The sequence below is a fragment of the Bombina bombina genome, chromosome 2 (genome assembly GCF_027579735.1).
Source record: "Bombina bombina isolate aBomBom1 chromosome 2, aBomBom1.pri, whole genome shotgun sequence".
NCBI classification, from domain to species: Eukaryota; Metazoa; Chordata; class Amphibia; order Anura; family Bombinatoridae; genus Bombina; species Bombina bombina.
Window position 1 is genome coordinate 430,807,556 of NC_069500.1, and position 17,700 is coordinate 430,825,255.

A 17,700-nucleotide genomic window follows, 5' to 3' on the forward strand; every position below is an offset into this window, starting at 1 on the left:
ACTTGGCTATGCTGACATAGACGCCAATGGTGAATATGCATCCTACCAATGGAATATAATAATAAACAATAATATATACAACACTGTCCCTAGATGTCAGTATTCAAATTGGGAGAATGGCCTTAATTTAGTTAAGATTGAATAGATGTGATAGGTCCTCCTTGTTGTTCAGTCCTCTGGGGTATAAACAATCAAGGTCAAAGATCCACTTGGACTCAGCGGTTAACAACTTTTTCTCAAAGTTCCCACCCCTCCAATTATGTTTTACTATTTGAATACCAATATAGCTCATTTCTCTTTGATTACCTAGATAGATGGTGTGTAGTGAAATGTCTATATAGGGGGGTTTCTTTGTTTTTGTGTTTGACCTGAAGGAGGTGTTCTCGTATCCTATCTTTAAGACTTCTTGAAGTCTGGCCTACATATTGTAAGCCACAACTGCATTGTATGACGTATATAACTCCTCTGTTACTACATCTAATGAGATCTTTGATCTCATATTTGGTTTTAGAGATGTGGGACGTGAAGCTTTTGGTTTTGATCCCCCTTTCACAGGCTTTATATGTATTACAGGGAAAGAAGCCTTTTATATTTCTCTTGTTAAGTGTGTTCAGTCCACGGGTCATCCATTACTTATGGGATATATTCTCCTTCCCAACAGGAAGTTGCAAGAGGATCACCCAAGCAGAGCTGCTATATAGCTCCTCCCCTCACATGTCATATCCAGTCATTCTCTTGCAACCCTCAACAAAGAAGGAGGTCCCGAGAGGAGCTGGAGTTTTTACTTAATTATTCTTCAATCAAAAGTTTGTTATTTTAAATGGCACCGGAGTGTGCTGTTTTTCTATCTCAGGCAGTATTTGGAAGAAGAAACTGCCTGCATTTTCTATGATCTTAGCAGGCGTAACTAAGATCCACTGGCTGTTCTCGACATTCTGAGGAGTGGGGTAACTTCAGAAAATGGGAATAGCATGCGGGGTCTCCCTCAAATGAGGTATGTGCAGTGCAATATTTTCTGGGAATGGAATTGACTAAGAAAACACTGCTGTTACCCGTATGATGTAAGTACAGCCTTAAATGCAGTAGTAGTGACTGGTATCAGGCTGATAAATGTATGCACAGTAGAGTTATTTTCTAGGGACTAGAATTTGACTGAAAAAATACTGTTAATACTGATATAATGTGTGAGCCTTAACTGCAGTAGAAGCGACTGGTAGCAGGCTTAGTAATAACTTTACACAGCATCTGAAATGTTGTTTTTTAAAACATTTACTGGCATGTTAATCGTTTTGTGAGGTACTTTGGTGATAAATCTTTTTGGGCATGATTTTTTTCCACACGGCTAACGTATATTTCTGCATAGAAACCGTTATATCAGGTCTCCCACTGTTGTAATAGGAGTGGGAGGGACCTTTTTTTTAGCGCCTTGTTGCGCCGTTAAAATTCTAGCACAGTCTTCCTGCTTCTTCCTCTTTGATCCAGGACGTCTCCAGAGAGCTCAGGGATCTTCAAAATTCGTTTTTGAGGGAGGTAATCAGTCACAGCAGACCTGTGACAGTGTGTTTGACTGTGATAAAAGCGTTAAATCTTAATTTGATATCCGTTTTTTGGGTACTGAGGGGTTAATCATCCTTTTGCTAATGGGTGCAATCCTCTGCTAAATAATACATTTAAAGAATTGTTGACTATAACTGAACTAGTTCTTTGTTATTCAATTGTGTTTTTTAAAAAAGCGCTGCTTGTAAACTTATTGAAGTAATTTCCAAGCTTGCTAGCTTCATTGCTAGTCTGTTTAAACATGTCTGATACAGAGGAATCTGCTTGTTCATTATGTTTAAAAGCCGATGTGGAGCCCAATAGAAATATGTGTACCAATTGTATTGATATTACTTTGAATAAAAGTCAATCTGTACCGATAAAGAAATTATCACCAGACAACGAGGGGGAAGTTATGCCGTCTAACTCTCCTCACGTGTCAGTACCTTCGTCTCCCGCTCGGGAGGTGCGTAAGATTGAAGCGCCAAGTACATCAAGGCCCTTACAAATCACTTTACATGATATGGCTAATGTTATGAAAGAAGTATTATACAATATGCCCGAGTTAAGAGGCAAGCGCGACAGCTCTGGGTTAAGGACAGAGCGCGCCGATGACACGAGAGCCATGTCTGATACTGCGTCACAATTTGCAGAACATGAGGACGGAGAGCTTCATTCTGTGGGTGACGGTTCTGATTCGGGGAATCCGGATTCAGAAATTTAAAATTTAGGCTTGAGAACCTCCGCGTGTTGCTAGGGGAGGTGTTAGCGGCTCTGAATGATTGTGACACGGTGGCAATCCCAGAGAAATTATGTAGGCTGGATAAATACTATGCGGTACCGGTGTGTACTGACGTTTTTCCTATACCAAAGAGGCTTACAGAGATTATTAGCAAGGAGTGGGATAGACCCGGTGTGCCTTTTTCCCCTCCTCCGATATTTAGAAAAATGTTCCCTATAGACGCCACCACACGAGACTTATGGCAGACGGTCCCTAAGGTGGAGGGAGCAGTTTCTACTTTAGCCAAGCGTACCACTATCCCGGTGGAGGATAGCTGTGCTTTCTCAGATCCAATGGATAAAAAATTAGAGGGTTACCTTAAGAAAATGTTTGTTCAACAAGGTTTTATATTACAGCCTCTTGCATGCATTGCGCCTGTCACTGCTGCAGCGGCATTCTGGTTTGAGTCTCTGGAAGAGGCGATTCGCACAGCACCATTGGATGAATCTTTGAGCAAGATTAGAACCCTTAAGCTGGCTAATGCGTTTGTTTCGGATGCCGTAGTGCATTTAACCAAACTTACGGCTAAGAATTCCGGATTCGCCATACAGGCGCGCAGAGCGCTATGGCTTAAATCATGGTCAGCAGATGTAACTTCTAAGTCTAAACTACTAAACATTCCTTTCAAAGGGCAGACCTTATTCGGGCCCGGCTTGAAGGAAATTATTGCTGACATTACTGGAGGTAAGGGCCACACCCTTCCTCAGGACAGGGCCAAATCAAAGGCCAAACAGTCTAATTTTCATGCCTTTCGTAATTTCAAGGCAGGAGCAGCATCAACTTCCTCCGCTCCAAAACAGGAAGGAACTACTGCTCGTTACAGACAGGGTTGGAAAGGCAACCAGTCATGGAACAAGGGCAAGCAGGCCAGAAAGCCTACTTCCGCCCCTAAGACAGCATGAAGACAGGGCCCCCTTTCCGCAGACGGATCTAGTGGGGGGCAGACTTTCTCTCTTCGCCCAGGCTTGGGCAAGAGATGTACAGGATCCCTGGACGTTGGAGATTATATCTCAGGGATACCTTCTGGATTTCAAAACTTCTCCTCCACAAGGGAGGTTTCATCTGTCAAGGTTATCAACAAACCTAGTAAAGAAAGAGGCATTTCTACAATGTGTACAAGACCTCTTAGTGATGGGAGTGATCCACCCAGTTCCGCGAACGGAACAGGGGCAAGGGTTTTATTCAAATCTGTTTGTGGTTCCCAAGAAAGAGGGAACTTTCAGACCAATCTTAGACTTAAAAATCTTAAACAAATTCCTAAGGGTTCCGTCGTTCAAGATGGAAACCATTCGGACCATCCTACCCATGATCCAAGAGGGTCAATATATGACCACAGTGGACTTAAAGGATGCCTACCTTCACATACCGATTCACAAAGATCATTATCGGTACCTAAGGTTTGCCTTTCTAGACAGGCATTACCAGTTTGTAGCTCTTCCCTTCGGGTTAGCTACGGCCCGAGAATTTTTACAAAGGTTCTGGGCTCACTTCTGGCGGTACTAAGACCACGAGGCATAGCAGTGGCTCCGTACCTAGACGACATTCTGATACAAGCGTCAAGTTTGCAAAATGCAAAGTCTCATACAGAGATAGTTCTAGCATTTCTGAGGTCGCATGGGTGGAAAGTGAACTTGGAGAAGAGTTCTCTGTTACCACTCACAAGGGTCCCTTTTCTAGGGACTCTTATAGATTCTGTAGAGATGAAGATTTACCTGACGGAGTCCAGGTTATCAAAGATTCTCAATGCTTGCCGTGTCCTTCACTCCATTCCAAGCCCATCAGTAGCTCAGTGCATGGAAGTAATCGGCTTAATGGTCGCGGCAATGGACATAGTGCCATTTGCGAGCCTACATCTCAGACCGCCGCAACTATGCATGCTAAGTCAGTGGAACGGGGATTACTCAGATCTGTCCCCTTTGCTAAATCTGGACCAGGAGACCAGAGATTCTCTTCTCTGGTGGTTGTCACGGGTTCATCTGTCCAAAGGAATGACTTTTCGCAGACCAGATTGGACGATTGTAACAGATGCCAGCCTACTAGGCTGGGGAGCAGTCTGGAACTCCCTGAAGGCTCAGGGATCGTGGACTCAGGAGGAGAGACTCCTCCCGATAAACATTCTAGAATTAAGAGCAATATTCAATGCTCTCCTAACTTGGCCTCAGTTAGCAACACTGAGGTTCATCAGATTTCAGTCGGACAACATCACGACTGTGGCTTACATCAATCATCAAGGGGGAACCAGGAGTTCCCTAGCGATGTTGGAAGTCTCGAAGATAATTCGCTGGGCAGAGTCTCACTCTTGCCACCTGTCAGCGATCTACATCCCAGGCGTGGAGAACTGGGAGGCGGATTTTCTAAGTCGACAGACCTTTCATCCGGGGGAGTGGGAACTTCACCCGGAGGTATTTGCTCAACTGATTCGTCGTTGGGGCAAACCGGATCTGGATCTCATGGCATCTCGCCAGAACGCCAAGCTTCCTTGTTACGGATCCAGGTCCAGGGACCTGGGTGCGGTGCTGGTAGATGCACTAGCAGCCCCTTGGGTTTTCAACATAGCTTATGTGTTTCCACCTTTTCCGTTGCTACCTCGACTGATTGCCAGGATCAAACAGGAGAGAGCATCGGTGATTCTGATAGCGCCTGCGTGGCCACGCAGGACCTGGTATGCAGACCTAGTGGACATGTCGTCCTGTCCACCATGGTCTCTACCCCTGAGGCAGGACCTTCTAATCCAGGGTCCTTTCAACCATCCAAACCTAATTTCTCTGAGGCTGACTGCTTGGAAATTGAACGCTTGATTCTATCAAAGCGTGGGTTTTCGGATTCGGTTATTGATACATTAATACAGGCTCGGAAACCTGTTACCAGAAAAATTTACCACAAGATATGGCGTAAATATTTATATTGGTGTGAATCCAAGAGTTACTCATGGAGTAAGGTTAGGATTCCTAGGATATTGTCTTTTCTACAAGAGGGTTTAGAAAAGGGCTTATCCGCTAGTTCGCTAAAGGGACAGATTTCTGCTCTGTCTATTCTTTTACACAAGCGTCTGGCAGAGAATCCAGACGTCCAGGCTTTTTGTCAGGCTTTGGCTAGGATTAAGCCTGTGTTTAAAACTGTTGCTCCTCCATGGAGCTTAAACTTGGTTCTTAAAGTTCTTCAGGGTGTTCCGTTTGAACCCCTTCATTCCATTGATATTAAGCTTTTATCTTGGAAAGTTCTGTTTTTGATGGCTATTTCTACGGCTCGAAGAGTCTCTGAGTTATCTGCCTTACATTGTGATTCTCCTTATCTGATCTTTCATTCAGACAAGGTAGTCCTGCGTACTAAACCTGGGTTTTTACCTAAGGTTGTTTCAAACAAGAATATCAATCAAGAGATTGTTGTTCCATCGTTATGTCCTAATCCTTCTTCAAAGAAGGAACGTCTTTTGCATAATCTAGACATGGTCTGTGCCCTGAAGTTCTACTTACAGGCAACTAAAGATTTTCGACAAACTTCTTCTGTTTGTCGTTTACTTTGGACAGAGGAGAGGTCAAAAGGCTTCGGCTACCTCTCTCTCTTTTTGGCTTCGTAGCATAATACGCTTAGCCTATGAGACTGCTGGACAGCAGCCTCCTGAAAGAATTACAGCTCATTCCACTAGAGCTGTGGCTTCCACCTGGGCCTTTAAGAATGAGGCCTCTGTTGAACAGATTTGCAAGGCTGCAACTTGGTCTTCACTTCATACTTTTTCCAAATTTTATAAATTTGACACTTTTGCTTCTTCGGAGGCTGTTTTTGGGAGAAAGGTTCTACAGTCAGTGGTTCCTTCTGTTTAATGTTCCTGCCTTGTCCCTCCCATCATCCGTGTACTTTAGCTTTGGTATTGGTATCCCATAAGTAATGGATGACCCGTGGACTGAACACACTTAACAAGAGAAAACATAATTTATGCTTACCTGATAAATTTATTTCTCTTGTAGTGTGTTCAGTCCACGGCCCGCCCTGTCTTTTTGAGACAGGTTCTAAATTTTAAATTATAACTCCAGTCACCACTGCACCCTATAGTTTCTCCTTTCTCGTCTTGTTTCGGTCGAATGACTGGATATGACATGTGAGGGGAGGAGCTATATAGCAGCTCTGCTTGGGTGATCCTCTTGCAACTTCCTGTTGGGAAGGAGAATATATCCCATAAGTAATGGATGACCCGTGGACTGAACACACTACAAGAGAAAGAAATTTATCAGGTAAGCATAAATTATGTTTTTTCCCGAACATATCTTTCACCCTTGACTGCTTTCTACGAGGAACACTAGGAGATAATATACTTCTTAAATTTTCTGTCTTACGATATAGAAACCTTGGTTTGTTAGCTAATTTTTCACCTATAATCTCGTCATCTTTAAGTATTGACCAATGTTTTTCTATGATCTTTTCAATTAGACACCTGTTTTCAGAATATTCCATAATAAATGGGACATCTAATCTGTCTCCTTCCCATATATTCTTATCAGTTTTACCCTTATATGTCAAGAGTTCTCTTCGGTCTTTGTTTCTTACTGTTTCTATGTCGATGTTAAGATTGTTTTCTTCATATCCTCTTTCCATGAATCTAGTTTTCAAAACTAGAGCTTGTTCCTCCCATATCTGTGGGTCAGTGCAGTTTTTCTTTAGCCTAAGAAGTTGTCCCTTAGTTATGTTACATTTCCAACTTTTGTGGTGACAACTATCACTATGAATATAGTTGTTGCAGTCAACTTCTTTGAAAAAAGTGGAGGTCTCCAGCTTTCCGTTTTTGATCTCGATCTTCAGATCTAAGAAGGTTATAGCAGTGGTACTATATTCATGCGTGAATTTTAGATTATGAGTGTTGTTATTCATCACTGTTATGGTATGTTCTAGATCTTCAGTGGAGCCTTTCCATATCATTATGATATCGTCAATGTATCTATGGTAAAGGACCAGGTCCTCGCCAGCTGGACAGGTCTCCCAGAATATGAATTCCCATCTTCCCATGTAAAGGTTCGCATAGCTGGGCACGAACCTGGTCCCCATAGCTGTACCGCATAGTTGTCTGTAATATTTCCCATATTATAATAAGCAAAATACACCAGCCACATTATAGTCTTGAAAAAGGCCCAGATATAGGGCCGAAACGCGTTGACACATATGGTGAGCTTCATTTCAGTTATTTTGATTTATATTGTAAACTTTATTGCACTATGTTATTATCTTTATTTACAGGTATTCAGGAATAAATGAGTGTGAAAAATTCTTTTGGATAACTCCGGATTTTTATCACCTGCTTTTTAAACTTGAAGAGTCATCACATCACTCACACTTAGGATCTTCACAAAATTATTTTGGAGTTTTTGGAGCTTTTTTACAGCTTTTTTACACCTTTTACACACCGTTTTATATTTTTTGTATTTTTTGTATTTTTATATTTTATATTTTTCAAGTTTTTTCGATTTTCATTTTTTATTATAATATTATAATTTCTTTCATGTAATTAGCAAGAGTCCATGAGCTAGTGACGTATGGGATATACATTCCTACCAGGAGGGGCAAAGTTTCCCAAACCTCAAAATGCCTATAAATACACCCCTCACCACACCTACAAATCAGTTTTTACAAACTTTGCCTCCCATGGAGGTGGTGAAGTAAGTTTGTGCTAGATTCTACGTTGATATGTGCTTCGCAGCAGGCTGGAGCCCGGTTTTCCTCTCAGTATGCAGTGAATGTCAGAGGGATGTGAAGAGAGTATTGCCTATTTGAATTCAATGGTCTCCTTCTACGGGATCTATTTCATAGGTTCACTGTTATCGGTCGTAGAGATTCATCTCTTACCTCCCTTTTCAGATCGACGATATACTCTTATATACCATTACCTCTACTGATTCTTGTTTCAGTACTGGTTTGGCTTTCTACTACATGTAGATGAGTGTCCTGGGGTAAGTAAGCCTTATTTTTTGTGACACTCTAAGCTATGGTTGGGCACTTTTACTGATTCTTGTTTCAGTACTGGTTTGGCTTTCTACTACATGTAGATGAGTGTCCTGGGGTAAGTAAGCCTTATTTTTTGTGACACTCTAAGCTATGGTTGGGCACTTTTATATAAAGTTCTAAATATATGTGTTTAAACATTTATTTGCCTTGATTCAGGATGATCAATATTCCTTATTTCAGACAGTCAGTTTCATTATTTGGGATAATGCATATGAATAAAATCATTTTTTCTTACCTTAAAATTTGACTTTTTTCCCTGTGGGCTGTTAGGCTCGCGGGGGCTGAGAATGCTTCATTTTATTGCGTCATTCTTGGCGCGGACTTTTTTGGCGCAAAAAAATTCTTTGTCATTTCCGGCGTCATACTTGTCGGCGGAAGTTGTTCGTGTTTACGTCATTTTTTTTACGTTTTGCGCCAAAAATGTCGGCGTCACCGGATGTGGCGTCATTCTTGGCGCCAAAAGCATTTGGGCACCAATAATGTGGGCGGATTTTTTGGTGCTAAAAAATGTGGGCGTCATTATTTTCTCCACCTTTTTTTCTCACATTATTTAAGTTTAATTTTTTATTTGCTTCTGGTTGCTAGAGGCTTGTTCATTGGCATTTTTTCCCATTCCTGAAACTGCCTTTTAAGGAATTTGATAGATTTTGCTTTATATGTTGTTTTTTTCTCTTACATATTGCAAGATGTCTCAGATTGACCCTGGATCAGAAGCTACTTCTGGAAAAACGCTGCCTGATGCTGGTTCCACCAAAGTTAAGTGTATCTGCTGTAAACTTGTGGTAATTGTCCCTCCGGCTGTAGTTTGTGATGAATGTCATGATAAGCTTGCTAATGCAGATAGTATTTCCATTAGTAATATACCATTACCTGTTGCTGTTCCATCAACATCTAATACTCAGGATGTTCCTGTTAATATAAGAGATTTTGTTTCTAAATCTATTAGGAAGGCTATGTCTGTTATTCCTCCTTCCAGTAAACGTAAAAGGTCTTTTAAAACTTCACATTTTTCAGATGAATTTTTAAATGAACATCATCATTCTGATTTGTCTGTTTCTGATGATGATTTTTCTGGTTCAGAGGATTCTGTCTCAGATATTGACACTGATAAATCTTCATATTTATTTAAAATGGAATTTATTCGTTCTTTACTTAAAGAAGTTTTAATCGCATTAGAGATGGAGGAATATAGTCCTCTTGATACTAAATCTACTAAGCATTTAAATTCGGTTTTTAAACCTCCTACAGTTATTCCGGAAGTTTTTCCTGTCCCTGATGCTATTTCTGAAGTAATTTCTAGGGAATGGAATAATCTGGGTAATTCATTTACTCCTTCTAAAAGGTTTAAGAAATTGTATCCTGTGCCATCTGACAGATTAGAGTTTTGGGACAAAATCCCTAAAGTTGATGGGGCTATCTCTACTCTCGCTAAACGTACTACTATTCCTACGGCAGATAGTACTTCCTTTAAGGATCCTTTAGATAGGAAAATTGATTCCTTTCTAAGGAAAGCTTATTTATGTTCAGGTAATCTTCTTAGGCCTGCTATTTCTTTGGCTGATGTTGCGGCAGCTTCCACTTTTTGGTTGGAGGCTTTGGCACAACAAGTGTCAGATCATAATTCTCATAGCATTGTTAAACTTCTTCAACATGCTAATAACTTTATTTGTGATGCCATCTTGGATATCATTAGAGTTGATGTTAGGTATATGTCTTTAGCTATTTTAGCTAGAAGAGCTTTATGGCTTAAAACTTGGAATGCAGATATGTCTTCTAAGTCAACTTTGCTTTCCCTTTCTTTCCAAGGTAATAAATTGTTTGGTTCCCAGTTGGATTCCATTATTTCAACTGTTACTGGGGGGAAAGGAACTTTTTTACCTCAGGATAAAAAATCTAAAGGTAAATATAGGGCTGCTAATCGTTTTCGTTCCTTTCGTCAGAATAAGGAACAGAAGCCTGATCCTTCCCCTAAAGGAACAGTTTCTGTTTGGAAACCATCTCCAGTCTGGAATAAATCCAAGCCTTTTAGAAAGCAAAAGCCAGCTCCCAAGTCCACATGAAGGTGCGGCCCTCATTCCAGCACAGCTGGTAGGGGGCAGATTACGTTTTTTCAAAGAAATTTGGATCAATTCGATTCACAGTCTTTGGATTCAGAACATTGTTTCTCAAGGGTACAGAATAGTTTTCAAGGTAAGGCCTCCTGCAAGAAGATTTTTTCTTTCTCGCATTCCAATAAACCCAGTGAAGGCTCAAGCATTTCTGAAATGTGTTTCAGATCTAGAGTTGGCTGGAGTAATTGTGCCAGTTCCAGTTCTGGAACAGGGTCGGGGGTTTTACTCCAATCTATTCATTGTACCAAAGAAGGAGAATTCCTTCAGACCAGTTCTGGATTTAAAAATATTGAATCGTTATGTAAGGATACCAACATTCAAAATGGTAACTATAAGGACTATTCTGCCTTTTGTTCAGCAAGGGCATTATATGTCCACAATAGATTTACAGGATGCATATCTGCATATTCCGATTCATCCAGATCACTATCAGTTTCTGAGATTCTCTTTTCTAGACAAGCATTACCAGTTTGTTGCTCTGCCGTTCGGCCTAGCAACAGCTCCAAGGATTTTTTCAAAGGTTCTCGGTGCCCTGCTATCTGTAATCAGAGAACAGGGTATTGTGGTATTTCCTTATTTGGACGATATCTTGGTACTTGCTCAGTCTTCACATTTAGCAGAATTTCATACGAATCGACTTGTGTCATTTCTTCAAGAACATGGTTGGAGGATCAATTTACCAAAGAGTTCATTGATTCCTCAGACAAGGGTAACCTTTTTAGGTTTCCAAATAGATTCAGTGTCCATGACTTTGTCTCTGACGGACAAGAGACGTCTGAAATTGGTTTCAGCTTGTCGAAACCTTCAGTCTCAATCATTCCCTTCGGTAGCCTTATGCATGGAAATTCTAGGTCTTATGACTGCTGCATCGGACGCGATCCCCTTTGCTCGTTTTCACATGCAACCTCTTCAGCTTTGTATGCTGAACCAGTGGTGCAGGGATTATACAAAGATATCACAGTTAATATCTTTAAATCTGATTGTTCGACACTCTCTGACGTGGTGGACAGATCACCATCGTTTAGTTCAAGGGGCTTCTTTTGTTCTTCCAACCTGGACTGTGATCTCAACAGATGCGAGTCTGACAGGTTGGGGAGCTGTATGGGGGTCTCTGACAGCGCAGGGGGTTTGGGAATCTCGGGAGGCGAGATTACCCATTAACATTTTGGAACTCCGTGCGATTTTCAGAGCTCTTCAGTCGTGGCGTCTTCTGAAGAGAGAATCGTTCATTTGTTTTCAGACAGACAATGTCACAACCGTGGCATATGTCAATCATCAAGGGGGGACTCACAGTCCTCTGGCTATGAAAGAAGTATCTCGGATACTTGCTTGGGCGGAATCCAGCTCTTGTCTAATTTCTGCGGTTCACATCCCAGGTGTAGACAATTGGGAAACGGATTATCTCAGTCGCCAGACGTTACATCCGGGCGAATGGTCTCTTCACCCAGAGGTGTTTCTTCAGATTGTTCAAATCTGGGGTCTTACAGAAATAGACCTGATGGCCTCTCATCTAAACAAGAAACTTCCCAGGTATCTGTCCAGATCCAGGGATCCTCAGGCGGAGGCAGTGGATGCATTGTCACTTCCTTGGAAGTATCATCCTGCCTATATCTTTCCTCCTCTGGTTCTTCTTCCAAGAGTGATCTCCAAGATTCTAAAAGAGCGTTCGTTTGTTCTGCTGGTAGCTCCAGCATGGCCTCACAGGTTTTGGTATGCGGATCTTGTTCGGATGGCTACTTGCTAACCTTGGACTCTTCCGTTAAGACCAGACCTTCTATCTCAAGGCCCTTTTTTCCATCAGGATCTCAAATCATTAAATTTGAAGGTATGGAGATTGAACGCTTGATTCTCAGTCATAGAGGTTTCTCTGACTCCGTAATTAATACTATGTTACAGGCTCATAAATCTGTGTCTCGGAAGATATATTATCGAGTCTGGAAGACTTACATTTCTTGGTGCACTTCTCATCAATTTTCCTGGCATTCTTTTAGAATTCCTAGAATTTTAAAATTTCTTGAGGATGGTCTGGATAAAGGTTTGTCTGCGAGTTCTTTGAAAGGACAAATTTCTGCTCTTTCTGTGTTGTTTCACAGAAAGATTGCTAATCTTCCTGATATTCATTGTTTTGTACAGGCTTTGGTTCGTATAAAACCTGTCATTAAGTCAATCTCTCCTCCTTGGAGTTTGAATTTGGTTCTGGGGGCTTTACAAGCTCCTCCGTTTGAACCTATGCATTCTCTGGACATTAAATTACTTTCTTGGAAAGTTCTGTTCCTTTTGGCCATCTCTTCTGCTAGAAGAGTTTCTGAGTTATCTGCTCTTTCTTGTGAATCTCCTTTTCTGATTTTTCATCAGGATAAGGCGGTGTTGCGGACTTCATTTAAATTTTTACCTAAAGTTGTGAACTCTAACATTAGTAGAGAAATTGTGGTTCCTTCATTGTGTCCTAATCCTAAGAATTCTAAGGAAAGATTGTTGCATTCTTTGGATGTAGTTAGAGCTTTGATATATTATGTTGAAGCTACTAAAGATTTCCGAAAGACTTCTAGTCTATTTGTTATCTTTTCTGGTTCCAGGAAAGGTCAGAAGGCCTCTGCCATTTCTTTGGCATCTTGGTTAAAATCTTTGATTCATCATGCTTATGTCGAGTCGGGTAAGACTCCGCCTCAAAGAATTACAGCTCATTCTACTAGGTCAGTTTCTACTTCCTGGGCGTTTAGGAATGAAGCTTCGGTTGATCAGATTTGCAAAGCAGCCACTTGGTCTTCTTTGCATACTTTTACTAAATTCTACCATTTTGATGTGTTTTCTTCTTCTGAAGCAGTTTTTGGTAGAAAAGTACTTCAGGCAGCTGTTTCAGTTTGATTCTTCTGCTTATAATTTCAGTTTTTTTCATTATAAGATTAAAACTTTATTTTGGGGTGTGGATTATTTTTTCAGCGGAATTGGCTGTCTTTATTTTATCCCTCCCTCTCTAGTGACTCTTGCGTGGAAGTTCCACATCTTGGGTATTTATTATCCCATACGTCACTAGCTCATGGACTCTTGCTAATTACATGAAAGAAAACATAATTTCTGTAAGAACTTACCTGATAAATTCATTTCTTTCATATTAGCAAGAGTCCATGAGGCCCACCCTTTTTTGTGGTGGTTATGATTTTTATGTATAAAGCACAATTATTCCAATTCCTTATTTTTATGCTTTCGCACTTTTTTCTTATCACCCCACTTCTTGGCTATTCGTTAAACTGATTTGTGGGTGTGGTGAGGGGTGTATTTATAGGCATTTTGAGGTTTGGGAAACTTTGCCCCTCCTGGTAGGAATGTATATCCCATACGTCACTAGCTCATGGACTCTTGCTAATATGAAAGAAATGAATTTATCAGGTAAGTTCTTACATAAATTATGTTATTTTCCTTTTTGGACGTCACTAAGCACGAGGCACTTTATAAGATTGTTTTTTGGTCTACACTACTATTTAAAGGAATATCACACCACTGATTAACTTTTATTTTTTTTATTAGACATTCTTATTCACATATATGATGAACTTCTACTAGACAGTATCAGGTCTCACATGAACTTTTATTAGACTTTACAGGTTTCACACTAAGATGTGTATGGGAATCCATTGATACCATATTCACCCATTTTTTTACTCATATCTTGTTCAATATTGTTTACTTCCAAGTTTTATCCATATCTGTGTTATCTATGTATTAAATTTTAAAAGTGTAAATTGTTTATCATTGCATACTATCGATTTTACAATCCTTGCCATACTCTTTAAGTTAGGGCGTTTTTAAGCTAAACATTTTACCACTTGCAATTTATTTTTATGTTCATTTCATTTTATTAAATTATTCCCAGCCTTATTACACATTAGGCGCTCCTTAACATTTTTTATTTAAAGCTACACCTTAAGGGTCAGCTAGGGACCCTTTGTTCTGAGGAGCTATAGGAATCTGCTAGCGCTGATAGATATCCCCTATTTTTATTTGGATCCACACAGCAAGTAATAACTAAATTATTAACCCCTAAATCCGCCAACCCCAAACTCGCAAACTACCTATTAAAACTATTAACCCCTAATCCGCCATTAACCCACAACGCAATAAACCTATTAAAGTATTAACCCCTAAACCGCCAAAGCCCACAACGCAATAAACCTAACCCCTAACCTAACCGCCCTAACCTAACCGCTCTAACCTAACACCCCCTAAATGAACCCAAATTACCTAATTTACAAAATACTAAAGTTACTATTAAATTTAAAATAAACTAACACTACTTTAAAAATACAAATAAACTAAGTATAAATTAAAGGGACAGTCTCATCAAAATTCTGGAGTAGACTGTCCCTTTAAGCTACAATTACAGAAAATAAAAAAATCTAAGATTACAGAAAATAATAAAGAAAATTACCAAATTTTACAATAATTATACCTAATCCTTATGAAAATAAAAAGCCCCCCCCCCCCAAAATAAAAACACCCCTACTCTAATAAACTACCAGTAGCCCTTAAAAGGGCTTTTTGCAGGACATTGCCCCAAGATAATCAGCTCTTTTTCAAGAAAATACACAACCCCCCCAACAGTAAAACCCCCCACCCACCAAACCCTCCCAAATAAAATAACCTAACACTAAAAACCCTAAACTACCCATTGTCCTGAAAAGAGCATTTGTTGGGCATTGCCCTTAAAAGGGCATTCAGCTATTTTACTACCCACCCTATCTAAAATAAAAAAATAAAAAATCCCTTAAAAAACCCTAAGTCTAACCCCCAAGTGGTCCTCACCAGTCCTGAAGTCCGGCAGAGAAGGTCCTGTTCCAGGCAGTGAAGTCTTCTTCCAATCGGCGACCTCTTCTTTCTTCTTTCAGGAACCAGCCGGCACGGAGTGGAGGGTGGAGCTGAAGACCGGCGACCCTGGAACTGATGACCGGTGACCGTGGAGCCATGGAGCGTGGAGGATCCTCTTCATACGATCTCCGCTGTACACTGAATAGGAATTCAAGGTACGCGATTAAAAATGGCATCCCTTAAATTCCTATTGGCTGATTTGAGCCTTCAAATTCATATCAGCCAAAAGGATGAGAGCTACTGAAATCCTATTGGCTGTTCAAATCAGCCAATAGGATAAGAGCTACTGAAATTCTATTGGCTCATCCTTCACGCTCCATGGCTCCGCGGTCGCCGGTCTTCAGTTCCAGGGTCACCGGTCTTCAGTTCCAGGGTCGCCGGTCTTATGTTCCAGGGTCGCCGGTCTTCAGCTCCACGGTCATCGGTCTTCAGCTCCACCCTCCCCTCCGCGCCGGCTGGTTCCTGGAAGAAGAAAGAAGAGGTTGCCGCTTGGAAGAAGACTTCACCCCCTGGAACAGGACCTTCTCCGCCGAACTTCAGGACTGGTGAGGACCACTTGGGGGTTAGACTTAGGGATTTTTGTTTTTTTTATTTTATTTAGATTGGGTGGGCAGTAAAAGAGCTGAATGCCCTTTTAAGGGCAATGCCCAACAAATACCCTTTTCAGGGCAATGGGTAGTTTAGGGTTTATAGTGTTATTTTATTTGGGGGGGGTTTGGGGGGTGGGGGGTTTTACTGTTGGGGGGTTGTGCATTTTCTTGAAAAAGAGCTGATTATCTTGGGGCAATGCCCTGCAAAAAGCCCTTTAAAGAGCTACTGGTAGTTTATTAGATTAGGGGGTATTTTTATTTTGGGGGGCTTTTTTATTTTCAAAGGGGTTAGGTATAATTTTTGTAAAATTTGGTAATTTTCTTTATTATTTTCTGTAATCTTAGATTTTTTTATTTTCTGTAATTGTAGCTTAAAGGGACAGTCTACTCCAGAATTTTGATTAGACGGTCCCTTTAATTTATACTTAGTTTATTTGTATTTTTAAAGTAGTGTTAGTTTTTTTAATTTAATAGTAACTTTAGTATTTTGTAAATTAGGTAATTTTAGTTCATTTAGGGGGTGTTAGATTAGGGGTTAGGTTTATTGCATTGTGGGCTTTGGCGGTTTATGGGTTAATACTTTAATAGGTTTATTGCGCTGTGGGCTTTGGCGGTTTAGGGGTTAATACTTTAATAGGTTTATTGCGTTGTGGGTTAATGGTGGATTAGGGGTTAATAGTTTTAATAGGTAGTTTGCGATGTTGGGGTTGGCAAATTTAGGGGTTAATAATTTAGTTATTTCTTGCGGTGTGGGTTTAATGGCGGATATAGGGGTTAATACACTTTATTAGTTATTGCTGTGGGGGATTGCGGTTGACAGGTAGATAGACATTGCACATACGTTAGGTGTTAGTTTATTTGTGCAGGCATTTTCGTGAGTTACGGTGCTACCATAGCGCAAAGCTTGCTACGACTGCCTTTTATGGTGAGGTAAAAATGGAGTAAGATTTCTCCATTTTCACCACGTAAGTCCTTGCGCTGGATATTGGATACCTATTTACGACACGGTCCCATGTTAGCTTATGGGAGTAAAAATTGCAGGCGACGGGTGAAATATACGTGCCGCATTTATATGCAGCGCTGTATATAGGATACCGAACCCGCACAAAAACCGGCGGCGGCTTTTGCGGGCGACACTGCATATGTAATGGGGCCCAAAGGGGTTAAACATAAGTAGATGTACCACTTGGAACCTGCAGAGAACTGCCGGTTCTGAGTGTAAACTGACATGGGATCAGTGTCAGTTGCTGCTCTAGACCAGCAGGTTGTGTTATCCTTTGCACAAAGAAAAGCGCGCTATCTGGTATTATAAGTGTATGGTAATAAATAACCAAAGTCTTAACAAAGCCAACATTTTTTAGCGTGCCCTATACTTTTTATGGATAGGGCCATTGTTCCCTCTACGGTCAGTTTTGTGAGCGGTCCAGCAGATTTAGTAAAAATAAAATCCATGAACAGCATCGGTGTGGTGCATATTTCAATAGATCATCACCATTTGTGAATCACTAACTTCTTTGTTCAAAAATAATTTAGCCTTAACCCTATTATGTCTATCTTAAATTGTCTTAGATTTTCTGGAAAAATATGTAAGTTATTCAGTCAACCCACCTTGTGCCATTGACACAACTTGTCTTGCACACATAAGTCTCTCAGCCGCCTATTGACATGTTGCTTTTTATTGCAAAACTCAGATACTTCTTTTTTTTCTCATGTCCTTCATATGGTTTGTGAGAATAGTTTATAGTGAGTGTTTGTGAAACAAATACTTGTACACGAGAAGGAATATAACATTTCTAACACAGTATGTGTTGCTCAACTTGTTCATAAG

The 17,700-nt window shown here is 40.6% G+C and overlaps 1 protein-coding gene across 1 annotated transcript in view; it reads left to right on the forward strand.

Moving 5' to 3' along the window:
- The window catches only part of RSPH14 (radial spoke head 14 homolog), a 491,790-nt gene that overhangs the window by 429,858 nt on the left and 44,232 nt on the right, over window positions 1-17,700 (forward strand). The window lies entirely within an intron of this gene.